Source organism: Eumetopias jubatus, unplaced genomic scaffold, assembly GCF_037043125.1.
Source record: "Eumetopias jubatus isolate StellerSeaLion01/CBP00866 unplaced genomic scaffold, mEumJub1_p1.0 scaffold_4, whole genome shotgun sequence".
Lineage (NCBI taxonomy): Eukaryota > Metazoa > Chordata > Mammalia > Carnivora > Otariidae > Eumetopias > Eumetopias jubatus.
The window spans coordinates 120926557-120940470 of record NW_028274810.1 but is presented as its reverse complement, the minus strand read 5'-3'; the positions used below and the strand labels follow the sequence as shown (position 1 = coordinate 120940470).

Genomic DNA, 13914 nt, shown 5'->3' with positions numbered 1-13914 from the left:
CCCGGCAGCATTCTTCTTGCCTGGACACTGGCAGCTCTCTGACTTCAAAGCTGGAACACACTGACCGGGAACACGGTGACCTTGGCACAATTCCCTCCTATCTCTTCTCCTGCTCTCCAGGCAGAAAGGAGGGAGCCTAGCTCCCTTGCACTGGCTCTGTCCTGCTTGGAGGGCAGGTTTCCCTTAGACCCAGACCTTCGGGAAAAGGAGAGCCAGTGGCAGCTGGCCTCTGAGCATCGGGGGAGCCAGACTGGATTCCACCATCCGTGGAATTTGGAATTGTGATTTAACTGTGTGTGGGGTGAGGTTTTCTCTCTCCAGTCACCATGTCACCAGCTCATAGGACTTAGATCTCATATAAACCCTGGGGCCTTGAGACCGAAGACTGGAAGCAGAATAGGAGGTGAGGTAGAAGACCCATGACACGTCATGATTTGAGTGGCGTTCTCTACATATATCATCTGGCTTAAAGTTTCACAACCCAGGGAAATGAGTGTTACTACCTTACTTTTAGTAGACGTAAAATCAAGGCTTGGAGAACCACCAAACTAGGAAGAACAGTTAGGAAATGCAGCTCATATTTGACCTGATAATGGGACTACCTGCTTAGGCTTTAGAAAGATTAAAGAGTAGGGCCACCTTGTACCTGCCAGTCCCTGTCATCCAGCCTCTCAAGTGCCATCTGCTTATGGATGAGTCACATTCCATCTGATTGAGCTGACAGTTAGTAAGCGCTCATTGAACCTCAGTTTCCTCATCTTTAAAATGGAGAGAATAATCGACACTTCCTAGGGCCTTAACGAGGATAGAAGCTAATGTGCATCAAGTGCCCAACACAATGCCTGGTGCCGGGCCGCAAGCAATCAATAAATAATAGCTTCTGTCACCATCATCAGTTACCATAATTTTCCTAGGCTAACTCATCTCATGTTATCTCTTGCCTTTACTGATTACTGTGGTCTGACCACTTTTCAGCTGGGGACACAGCATGGGAAGCCATTGAATGACTCTCCCACCATCACATTGCTAATACATGTTGAGATGATGCCGTACATCCAGGTCTGTCCCCCTCTATCTTGGGGCTCTCTCTCTCAATGTGTATATACATATATGATATGTACATATTCCCCCCTCCATGGACAATGGAAGTAGAATATGGTTTATGTTGTTGACATCTGCAGAAAGCTTATTATCCTCATTATCACCATTCCTATTGATAATAAGCCTAGAGAGAGCTGCCAACATTTGTAGAGGACTTGATAGTTTAAAGATACTTTCACCCACATGGTCTTTTTTTTTTGGAATCCACAATCCTGCTTTTGTAGATAGAAAAAAATCCAGAAAGTATTGAGCCAATGACTTCATAAGGGATAGTTTCTTCGGAGTTAAGGCCTATTTGCATGGGCCAGGGAATGATTAGCTTATTCCTGGGCTATGTACTTATGTGACGTGCTTTAATCTCAATGTCGCCGTTTATGTGATCTCGGTCTCTGTTTCTTCATCTGTAAAATGGGGCTAATTATAACAGTATGAACCAATGTATAAAAACTGCTATCAGTGCCTGCCACACATGACAGCTTGATCAGTAGTAGATACTATTATTAGGCTGAGAAATACTCATGTTATGCTCTTTTTTTGCAGCAGTTAGGTAAAATTGGACTTAAAGACATTAAGTTAGAGAATACCAAGAAGACCAATGAGCACTTGGGGAACTGGGCAGAAACCTCCAGTGCTCTAGGATCACCAGAAATAACAGTGTCCAAGGGTGGGGTTTTCGTTCAGGACCAAGGACAGGACCAAGGACAGTTCCACCTTGCTCACTGCCCCCTCACTGGGGACACTCTGCTTGTAGGGTCCACAGACAAATCTACCTCAGGCCTTTCCTGTTCAGTCCTTGCTACAATCTCCCGACCCCTCTGCATTTGCCCAGCGTTCTTCCCATCTGAAATGCTTCTCCTTCCTCTCTCAGCACGAAATATTTCTAACAGAGAAAGAAGCAAGGGGACTGTAACCGTCCCCTTGCACCTACGCCTCCAATTTAACACATGTTGACGTTTTGCTGCAATTGATTGTGATGTTTTATTTTTTTTAAAGGAAACTTGGCAGGGGCCATTGACGCTCCCTTTGTGTCCCCCCCCCCCCCAACACATACCTCTCCTTCCTGCCCAGAGGTGACCACTATTGTAAGGCTGGTGTGTAGCCTCTGGATCTTTCTTTCTCTGCTACCAGGTCCTATCCACTCACCCAAGTCCTCTGCATTTTTTAAGAGCAGGGTCAAAGTTCCAATCCTCCAGCTCATGATGATCTTTCTTGTGGAGGGCTGTTGCACTCAATTTTGGAGGATTTTCTAGGATTTGTCATTTATCATCTTAATCATTTATCAGACATGTGTTGAGCAGCCCCTACTCTGAGGCCGTACTCTTCCATTCGCTGGGGTTGAGAAAATGAGTTCCACATGGTCCCTGCCTCTGAGAGCTCATGGGCTGTGGCACATGGCTATAACATTCATATAGGACTTAAATCTCATATAAACCCTGGGGCCTTGAGACCAAAGACTGGAAGCAGAATAGGAGGTGAAGTAGAAGACCCGTGACACGTCATGCCTTGAGTGGCGTTCTCTAAATATATCCTATGGTTTAAAGTTTCACAACCCAGGGAAATGAGTGTTACTACCTTGCTTTTAATAGATGTAAAATCAAGGCTTGGAGAACCACCAGACTAGTAAGCACAGTTAGGAAATGCAGCTCATATTTGAATTAGGGCTTTCTAAAGCCACTATCTGTCTTTATTGACTCCTTCTTTAGACCACGAACAACTTGAGGCAGAGACTGAGCCTAATTCATCTGCGGTTCCCAAGTGCAGCACCATCACTTAGCAGATATTCGATGTATGAAAGTTCATGCTGCCATCCATCTCTGGGGTCCCGAGGAAACAAGGATGCGGGGGCCCTGCCTTTGAGGAACTTACCATCCGAATGAGAGGGCAGGGAAGTAGTGTCTAAATCCCTATCACCCAACATGAGATTCCTACTCGGAACGGGAGATGGAATTATATTCTCTGTGCTGGTCTTGCCCTTAAAAAACACCAGGACAACGTACCCGAGACACAGCGTGTGCTTGGGACCCCTGCATTACATAGCCAGGCCGACTCTTCTCTCCCCAGGTCTGACATTCCTGGTTCCATCCCTGGCTTCTCCATCTACCCTCTACTTTGTTACCCTTCCGACTTTGGGCTCAAACCTAACACCTAGGTTCTCAGCTGTCTTATCTCCCTTGGATGTTTCTGGCTATCTTGATGAAAATGCTCCAACTTGTGACACCCTACCAGCTGAACCCAAACTCACTCCTTGGTTCTCTTTATTCCTTCCCTTTGCTACCTCCAAGGTCAGGAGGATGTGACTTCAGATGTATGCTACTTCCTAATGTCCCTTCCAGAACCAGTGTCTCTCCAAAACAGAATCTGAGGTAGGGGCTCTTAACCTCTGGGTGGCATGGACCACCTTGTCAGACTGGTGAAGCCCAGGACCCCTCCTCAAAGGAAACTAGTTATATTGAGATGCACTTACCAATCAGGAGATAGATAGATAGATAACTAGGTAACCGTATTCATTATCTATTGCTGCGCAACAAAATTAGCATATCAGAGCAACAGACATCTATTATCTCACAGTTTCTGTGGGTCAGGGATCTGAGCGTGGCTTAGCTTGGGGCTTCTGGTTTAGGGCCTCTCCTGAGGCTGCAATGCGGGTATTGGCCAGGGTTGCAGTCTCTTAAGATTGGCTGGGGATGAAATTGCTTTCTAAGCTCACTCACATGGTTGTTGGCAGGATTTGGTTTTTCATGGGAGGTTGAACTGAGGGCCTTAATTTCTCACTGGTTGTTGGCCAGAGGCCACCCTTAGTCCCTCTCCATAGAGCAGCTCACACATGGCAGCTGGCTTCATCAGAGTAAGCGGGAGACAATGAAAGCAAGGCAGGAGTCACCATCCGAATGAGAGGGCAGGGAAGGAGTCTTGTGCTTGACTTTTCACTCTTGCCCTACTCCATGCATTAGAAAGCAGGTCACTAGGTTCAGCTCACATTCATAGGAGAGGATTATCCAGGGTGTGAACACCAGGAGGTGGGGTCATTAAGGATCATCTCGGGGGCATGATTATGTGGGCATGGCACGTGCTTATTTATGAAGGCATTATATAAGGTCTAAGAGGTCCAATAACTAATGTAATTTTGAAGTAGACACGAATACCTGCAAAAGCTGACACGTGATATGAAATTATCTGTGATTCCTGTTGATGATAAAATCACAGATCTTATTAATATTGGGGTTTGTTGCCTACATTCACATGTGATAAAAATGCTGAATTTCAGTTAGAGGTGGGTCAGAATAAAGGTGCATTTTTTCCACATCCAAGTACACAGACCTCTGGAAATGTGTCCTCTGATCCTTGCAAAGTCCATGGACCCAAGTTAAGATACCCTGCTCAAGAGATGGCTTATTGATTGATCACAGATGATATGGACCACCTACTCTAAGTAATTCAACCTCCTTGGAGCTAAAAGTTATTCCAAGAGGGTTTACACGCTGACCAGAAGTTAGTGGGGGCGCTATGGTCCAGGTTCTGGGTCTCACCCTTACATATTTGTAAAGTCATTTTTTTGGTATATATCTTAAGGTGATCAGGATTTAAGATTAGACATATTAACAAGATTCATAAGAGGCTGATATATAATACGTATTTTACTCACTCCATCACTAGTGCGTTTAATCATTCATACAGTCTTCCATTCTTTCAGCACACTTTGTTAAGCACACACTTACCACTACCATTGGCCAGGCATAGAGATATATGTTAGGGCCAGTGGTATCCAAGACATAACTTACGAGATCCAGGAGCTCATCATTGTTCACGGTGGTCTTTGTCTTCCCTTTCACACAGATGCATGTGTGACCTTGACTCTATAGAGAACCATTCTCTTCTGACCATTCCTGCACGTACTCTCCTCCACATAGCAACTTCCACAGTCTCAGAAGAATTGGAGGGGAAGCTTCTACCCTGGCTTCCTCCTTCGAATGAAAGAATGGCTTTTCTGACTGGTGAGGCTGGGACCAGGGCCCCTGGCTAGCACCGACATGCTATGTCTTTTTCTCTCTCTTCCGAGTCACACGTGTTCTTTCAGCTCTTACCTTTGCCCTAAGTCAATCCGCTGGAGCAGACCTCACCCTGAGGCAGAGTGAAGGAGGGGTAGGAAGGGTGAGAGACAGAGAGGGAGGCAAGAGAGGAGGAAGGCCTGAAATTTTATGGTTGCAGTGGGGTGAGTGAGCTCCTCAGAAGAGGAAGGAACAGGAAGCCTATTCTGGACTCAGTTCTAAGCCATGTTCTCTAATCTATATTTCCCACCATAAGGCATATTGTCCATCCCGACCTCACTCCCAGGTCTGTGGCTCACCTATAGGTCAGCTGGAGGGGAGACGGGTATAATTATCCCCAAACATTTTATCTCCTCCGGTGGCCATATCCAGGGTGCCACACATTTCACCATGCCCTAGCCACAGCTCGTACTTATTTCTTGCATGCCAGAATGTCACTACTGAGGTCAGAGGTCATAATTCATTTCAATAGGTCTTCACTCAATAAATAGGTGTTAGGCATCTATTATGGGTCAAGCAATGGCAAGATGCTGGAGATGGGGCAAAATTAAGACAGAGCTCCTCCTCTCATGGCACTTACCTTCGGGAGGACAGAGACATGGAATAAAGAAATAAACCAGGATCTTGGAAGTGCTTTGTAAGAAAAAGGCACCAGGCTGGAGAGAGGATGACCAGGGACACTCACGTCTGACATAGTGGCCGGGGAAGGCCACCCTCTGTGAAGGTGGCGTTGGACGGTGCTCTGTAGGGAGGAGAAGGGCAGGTTCTCCAGTACCTGGAGAACACTTCAGGTAGACAGAACTGCATGGGCTCTGAGACTTGGCATATCTGATGAAAGAAAGAAGTTTGCTTATTTTTACCCAATTGTGTTCAAAGAAAAATACACGTAATATTATGGGCTGTATGTACTAATGGTAGGAGTTAATGCATAACAACTACTAAAATAAGTGTTCTTTCTGTATCCATGCCGTACTTGTTTGCCTATCACACTTTGGGAAAACTAATCACTTATTTTCGACCCACACCTGAGAACTCAGAATGATTCTAGAGACTCAAATACTTACCAGCCTCAGTGCCTGTCCTAGAACAGAGCTGGATAACTCCTGTCTCAGTCTCCTTGTTGTTCTAGAGTTTACGGACCCCTTCTCTATGCTGCTTGACTTTATCTTCAGATGAATACCTTAGACTTTTAAGCAATCTGTTCATGCGGCTGTTCCTTCATACAACTTCATCCAAAGAGATTTCTGATTTCTGTAAAGCTCTAGGCCTTTCCTTTGTCCGTGGGAAATCCTCAGCCCTTGAGGATCTCTGAAATATTATGAACATCCACCATTGTGCATTAAAATTTTCTTCTCTAGCTGTTTGTTAGATTCCACGCAGGGAACCAGGCAGGCTAGCATTTCTTCCTCTTGTTCTTGTCTCTCACTGCCGCTGGGTCAAGCCATACTCCATCCAGTTGGCAGATCTTTACATCTCTGTCTCCCTCTAGGTTCCCTTTGGCCCCAAATGCTAATCGAAGAGCCCAGAAAGAGGACCTAAAAAGGGGGCTTCCTGGTGGGCATCAGTGAATCACTGGCAGAATCACAATGCAGACAGGCCAAGATGTGATGAGTCACGAGTGGATGGTCACCCAGACAGAGGATGTGTCAGTCTCTCTCTTCCCTCTGCCTGGCCCCAGACATGAGACCACAGCCTCCCTCTCCTTCCATCTGGGCCCATTAGAGACATTTGACCCAACTCTCTGAGAAATTTTAACCAATGAGGAGGGTAGGAAATCTCTGCTTTCTAGAAGGTTGAGCTGCTGTTTAAATATTGTAACAGATAATGCAAGATGGGTTCTGGCCAGCAACCACCTAAGCCGCGTCCTGGTGATTCAGGGCCACTTTCTCCACGAATATATATGCTCTATTCTTCATCTGACTGTGTTCTCATCCTTAACATACCATTTCATTTGCCAGGGAACAACGCGAACAAGTGAGGGCTACTTCCTACAAGGTGAAGAATAATGACGGCTTCTGTGAATTAGGGCACCTATTCTCCAAGGCACGAGGTAGCCGTGATCTTTTGCTTTTACTTCTTTTACTTTCTGACACGGGTACTGTTCGCACCGTGGTGTAGACTGTGAAACTGAGGCTCGGGGATCTTCAACAGACTCCAGGTTCTCATGGTAGGAGAGGGTAAAGTGGAGTTTGGAGGAAAGTGGCCATGTAATTTATCATCCCAATCAGGGCACTTTGGAGAGTAAAGTGGGACTATTAGGAGTTCTGCCAGGCAACACGTGTAAACGCTGAATGTTCCAGAAAGCGAGAATATACGGATGCCTGTATTTCGAGACAGGCTTTTTGATTCCCAAACCCAGCTTTTCCCCCACTCATCCTATTGATTCCTAGGGAGGTCACAGAGGAAATTAGAGTTTAGCTCCCCGCTCCTTTTGTAACAATTTTGCCTGCTGATTCTTTCCCCTGTCTTCCCATCCTGGGATATTGGGATGAAGTCCAAACCTCTGCGCTTTTAAGAAGCCCTCTGGCTGATTCTGATGTGCTGCCAGGTGTGAGAACTCCTGAATTCAATGCTATGATCTTTGGGAATAGGAAGTCACTCTTGCTCACTATTGTATCTTAGTCACTGACACAGAGGCATGCAGTAGGCACTTACTAAGTGTTCAGTGAATGAATGAATCACTGAATGAGTGAAATCATGTACAGAGGCAAGCAGGGGATGAGAGTCACTGTGTGTCGGGGGGGTGGATATAAATTAGTTTGGGATGTCTAGTGTAGAAAGAGAAATGAAGAAAAAGTAAACAACAGGAGCATCTGCCAGGCTACGCTTCAATCTCGTCCTTAATACAGAGCCACCAAAGATTTTGAGCAGGAAAGTGACACTCTCTGGTTTGCATTTTGGAAAGAACATGCCCGTGGTGGTGTTCTGGGTTCAGCCTGCAAGAAACTGGATCCTGATACCCCAAGGTATTTGAAACATGTTTTCCAAAGGGCTACTGAGTGCCCAGCATAATATAACCTTTTACATATTTGAGAAGTCTCCAGGCTGGGCTAGCACCACCCCTGCTCACTGTCAGCCTCCGGACACGCCCTCTGTAGCAACCAGTCACTCCAGCGGGGCACCCGAGAGTCACTCTCTCGGGGGAATCGGTGCTCCCGGTGTGTTCACTAGCTTCTCCCCCAATACCAGTAGCTCCTCCCTGTGGGGGGCTTTGGGGGCGGGAGATTCCCACTCGGATTCAGGAAAATGATCAGCCAAATTAGCCAAATTGGGTTCCTTCACAGGGAATTCCCCTCCCGTCTTTTGCTCTCCGACGGAGGCCATGGACGCTGCACTGCAGCTCTCCAGCTGGGGACAGGGTACCTGAGGGGATTGCAGACGTGGTCCTTTGCTTTTTCTCCAGAGCGGCGCTGTGGTTGTTTTTGCTCCAGCAGAGCAGCCCAGGGGACCTTGCTGTTTGCAGCCCTGTGTCCCAGGGCTTCCCACAGAGCTTAGCCCTGTCTGGCCTGCAGGCCACCAGGCAGTGTGAGATGAAAGACACCGTTCACGCTCACAGTGACCGGAATGCTCTCTCTATAAAACCCGTGGATGTGGAGACCAATTCATAAGCACTTCTCAGTCCCTCGATGAATGGTGGATCCCTGCGATTGACCCTTTAATTGGCTTCCCTCCAGGGACAGGCTTCTCCTGAGCCCATTCTGAAACCTGGGCTGGGAGTGTTTCCAGGCTCAGCAATCAAGGGGGCCTGAACGTGTGCTCCTTTCTGTGGCCCCAACCTGCGTCCTGTCTACACCTGCATCCCCTCCTACGCAGATTCTATCCTCTCTTCTAGCACCATCCACCGCTCCAAATCTTCTGCCCCTCCGGGCCTCACCTCGTGCCTCCGGCTGAATTCTGACTCATGCAGCCTCTACCTTTCCACGTACTTTCCACAGGCATTTATGCATGATTCGCCAGGCTTTCCCCCACACTTTTCACAGGGATATTATCATTTAATCCTCAAGCTTTGTCAGCCCTCCCGGGCAGACTTCCTCTTGGATCTCTTGGGCCAGAGTGAGTTATTCACAGCCCTAGCTGCAAGGAGGGCTGGGGACTCTGAGATGGGTTTCCCAGCTTCTGCATGGCAGGGGGCACTGGGGAGGAGGGAGGGAAGAGGCTTTAAAGCCATCACCTGGCGATGTTTGCTCCACAGCTACCACCTTCAACCCCATTTTGCAGATTAGGCAACCGAGTCATAGGGAAGAGAATAACTTGCTCAAGATCACTCAGCTAGAAGGGATGGAGATATGGTTAAAATCCTAGGCTGACAGCGCCTGAGTCTACGCTTGGAACGGCCAGTTCTCCTGGGGAGATCCACACAGGGAGAGGGAGAAGGAGGTGGTCTTGTGGTATGTTAAGAGATAGAATGTCAAGACGATGGTCCCTTATCTCAGGGAAAGAATGGAACTGAGGACGAGTCTGGGACTCTGCCCAAAACAGACATAGTGGAGCATAATGCAGAAACAGAAACCATATTATGAAATTCTTAAGGGACTTTGCATATTGGCTCTAATTCCAATAACAAATTTGTATTATTATCTTCCTTTAAAATGAGATAACTGAGGCTCACGGAGGTTGTGCGATTTGCCCAGAGTCCCAGCTGGACACGACCGGGGTCTGGGTGGCTTCAGAGTCCAACAGATGACTTGCCGTCTCTCTGCACTGCCTGCTTACAAGGAAAAACCAGAACAGGAAGCACTGGCCGGCTTCTGTGAATCGCATGTTGTTGGAATTCCTGTCCTTCCTCGACCCAGATTTGTAAACACAGGCTTTGGAAGCCAAAGTACACAGGGGCAGATGTGAAGAAGCCGTCCAGGCAGGGGAGAGTCACATGTGTCCTGGCAGGGTGAGTCCCGAAGCGTGTGTCCCCAGGGGCCCCCGCAGAGTCCCCGGCGGAGCTGCCCTGGGCCCGGTGGGCTGCAGATGTCACAGCGGGGGTCCAGCTGCAGCCGGGGCGGTCCGGCGGGTGGCGGAGGCCGAGAGTGCTGAAGGGGCAGGACCGCCAGCTGACAGACCTTCCTTTGCTTCTTCTAGGCTCTTTGCTGAGTCCTTTTGAAGGGAAGCAGGGGCAGGGAATAAGAGAAGATACTTCTTATGGGAACTAGAAGGTCCCACTTTAAATAACGGCTGTTCATGTGCTCATTCATTCAAAACTACTGATGGAGCCCCTGCCATGGGTCTGTCCTAAGTGCCGGGGATGCGGCAGGGACTGAAGCCGAATCCTTACCCTCAGGGAGCTTCCCGTTTAGTGCACGGAGACAGACAACTGCGAAGGTGTGTGTAAGTGGATAGTAGATGCTATAGAAAGAAGGGGTGCCAGGTAAAGGGATGAAGATCGAAGAGGCCGGGGAGACTTGTTTTTAGCAAGGATGGTCAGGGAAGACTCCTCTGATGCAGTGACATGTGAGCAGGGGTCCGAACAAAGCAAAGGAATAGGCCGGGCGGATATCTGGGGCCCAGATGGTCTTGGCAAAGGGGCAGCAAGTTCAAAGGCCCTGATAAAGGAACAGGATGGCTGTCTGGGGTGAGTGGGGAGCACAATGAGTGGGGAGGGTCGGGAGACCAAGACAGATTCTTGAACCCCACCCCGGACCTACACAATCAGAATTCTGAAGCTGGGACCCAGTATTCTGTGTTTTTATAAGGCTTCCAGGTGATTCTGATGCTGGTTAAAGTCTGAGAAGCTCTGTTCTAGGGCAGAGATCAGCAAACATTCTTTGTAAAGCCAGGTGGTAAACAGTGTAGGTTTTGCAGATCATATGGTCCCTGTTGCAACCACCTGCCTCTGCTGGGTACCATGCCAGCTGCCATAGACAAAACAGAAATGGGTGGGTGTTGCTGAGTTCCGATTAAACTTACTTTATGTATTTGCCAACGTCTGTCCTCGGGGACTGGTTTGGTCAGCTGTTGCTGTGTAACAAATCAGCTCAATACTTAGTGACTTCAAAACACAGCCAGTTTTCCTGCTCAGATATCTGCAGGTTCACTGATTTAGCCTAGGATTGTCTGAGGGAAAAGGGGTAGAGACACACACTCTATCTCTAGGGAGAATTACAGTCTCATGGCAGAGGGCATGGATACTGCCAAAAAGAGGGCTGAAGAATTGGGATCAATATCTCCATTTATGGGGGGATTAAATAAAATAATATCTGTGAAGTGCCCCGAGGTATCTGGGCATGTGGTCAGTGCCGTGAAAGGCTGGCTAGTGTCATCACTCCTGTTAGCATTATTAATAACTATTCTTTATTTAGTGCAGATCAGGGCTGGCAATTGGATATAGAGGTCCATTATTTTTGTTCAAATTTGAACTTTTTTTTTTTTTTTAGAGAGGGGGAAGTAGGGGAGAGGGAGAGAGAGAATCTTTTATTTATTTATTTATTTGGTTATTTATTTATTTATTTGGTTATGTTAATCCCCATACATTACATCATTAGTTTTTGATGCAGTGTTCCATGATTCATTTTTTGCGCATAACACCCAGTGCTCCACGCAGAACGTGCCCTCTTTAATACCCGTCACCGGGCTAACCCATCCCCCCACCCCCCTCCCCTCTAGAACCCTCAGTTTGTTTTTCAGAGTCCGTAGTCGGGAGAGAGAGAATCTTAAGTTGGCTCCATGCCCAGCACGGAGCTCGACCTGGGGCTCCATCTCACAACCCTGAAATCATGACCTGAGCCGAAATCAAGAGTTGGATGCTTAACCGACTGAGCCACCCAGGCGCCTCTGTAGAGGTCCATTCTTTGGAAAGGCTGTTATGGACATCCTCAGTGATACCCATCACTTACCATTAGCACTTACGACAATGGGTGTAGAGAGTTGTCAGTGCGAGCAGACGGCCGGTTGACAGAATAGTTTGTTCTTGGCCCTGGGAGGCTGTTTGCTCAAAGGAGGTGCTGGGACTGGCTTGTCACTTCATAATCAGGTGCTGCTCAAAAACAGGTTAAGTCATTTCCTGTAGCCCAGGTTCAGTAGGAATTGAGAATTCAGACCCTGGTTTGAAAGAAGAAATGAGTTGCTTGATTGGAGCTCAAATAACTGGATGCTCTTAATTTATGAGAGTATGTTCGGGGCATATGTCAAGGGGAAAAGGAAAATGAAGAAGCAAAGTGGTCTTGGAGACTTATTCTAACAAGAAATGGTTAACTTGCAGTGCGTCCTAGTCTCAGCACCACTTTGGTCCGAATCCTTCCCTAGTAGCTCCCACTTGGTCTCTGCAGATCATCTGCACCCAAATCACCTGGGGCATGAGCAACACATCCACATTCCTGGGCCCTAACGCTAAGTGATCCTGATTTGGGAGGGGAAGGGGGGACACTTCCATTTTAAAAGCCTTCTGGTGAGCAGTCCAATGAAGGTGGCTCTGGTCTCCCCACTTGTGCATTCACAGATATTTGTCCCATTGCACAGAAGCCGGGGTTCCCTAGAACTGGGGAGTTCTGGATTCTGAGCTCTTATGGAGTAAAAGCTATGTCTTATTTATATCCTGGGCAAGGTGCCCTGGAAGGGTGTGATGTTGAGTCCAGCATTTACAGGGCCCTCACTTTACAGGACAGGAGACAGAGGCCCAGGAAGCCCAAATGACTCACCCAGGGATATGCCAGTGCTGCGTCCCCCACTTTATGCCCCCTGCCCCTCGGGGTCTGGCCTTTCCAAGCTTCCTCTTGGGAAGGGAACTCCCAAGTATGAAACACCTCTGACATGTTAGGCCTTGTGCTAGGTGTTTTAAACCTGTTATTTCATTTTCTTCTTCAAGAAATAAAACTCGTTAAATTAGCATTATTAGCTCCACTTTATAGACGAGAAAATGTGCTGAAAGTCACACAGCTAACGAGTGAAGGAAGTAGAAGTCAAATCAAGGTTTGTTTGGTGGACAGAGTGATTGGAAAGGGGCATGAGGACACTTCTGCTCTGATTCTTGATCCGGATACAGGTCACTTGGGAGAGGGGCTTCAGGGTGTGAAAAGGCATCACTCCACACTTTGGCTTTGTGCATTCTTCAATGACAAGGTGGGAAAACCAATCTAGGTGTGTCTGGGTTGCAAACTCTTGCCATTTTTTTATGCCCTGCTGCCTCCTGCAATGAGATCTTGGCTCCTGCCCAGTCAATGCATGGGGCATTTCCATGTGAAGACCTGAGTTAGAAATCAGGTCCAGGGTGCCTGAGTGGCTTAGTCAGTTAAGTATCTGACTCCTGATCTCAGCTCAGGTCATGATCTCTGGGTCCTGAGATCGAGCCCCTGTGTTGGGCTTCCCACTCAGCAGGGAGTCTGCTTGAGATTCTCTCTCTCCCTCTGTTCCTACCCCTGCTCACACACACTCTCTCTCTAAAATAAATAAATAAAACCTTAAAAAGAAAAAAAGAAATCAGGTCCTTTCCTTCCTTCCTCCCTCCCTCTCTCTTTCTTTCTCTTTCTTTTCTTCCTTTTTTCTTTTTCTTTTCTTTCTTTCTTTCTTTCTTTCTTTCTTTCTTTCTTTCTTTCTTTCTTTCTTTCTTTCTTTCTTTCTTTCTTCTTCTCTTCTTCTTTCCTTTCTTTCTCTTGTTCTTACTTAACCAATCTTCTTTTCTTCTATATCAACTACCTCGGGGGAGGTCCCAGCAGATGCCCGAATGTGTCTTTTCCTGGGATTACTCTTACAGGGCAAATGTGTCCTCTCAGAGCCCACTTTACACAAGACTGAGAAGCTTCCCATATTGTTGACATACACATCCTCTGCCCCCCATTCCAGG

The 13914-nt window shown here is 47.4% G+C and overlaps 2 long non-coding RNA genes across 22 annotated transcripts in view; both read left to right on the top strand.

Annotated features, from left to right (window-relative positions):
* The window catches only part of LOC114211185 (uncharacterized), a 376382-nt gene that overhangs the window by 282892 nt on the left and 79576 nt on the right, over window positions 1–13914 (top strand). The gene's annotated exons all lie outside the window — the stretch shown is intronic.
* Window positions 7960–10299, top strand: LOC148164602 (uncharacterized). The gene is made up of 3 exons (XR_015768081.1): window positions 7960–8113; window positions 9742–10032; window positions 10221–10299. It is a non-coding gene; the product is annotated as an uncharacterized LOC148164602 (long non-coding RNA).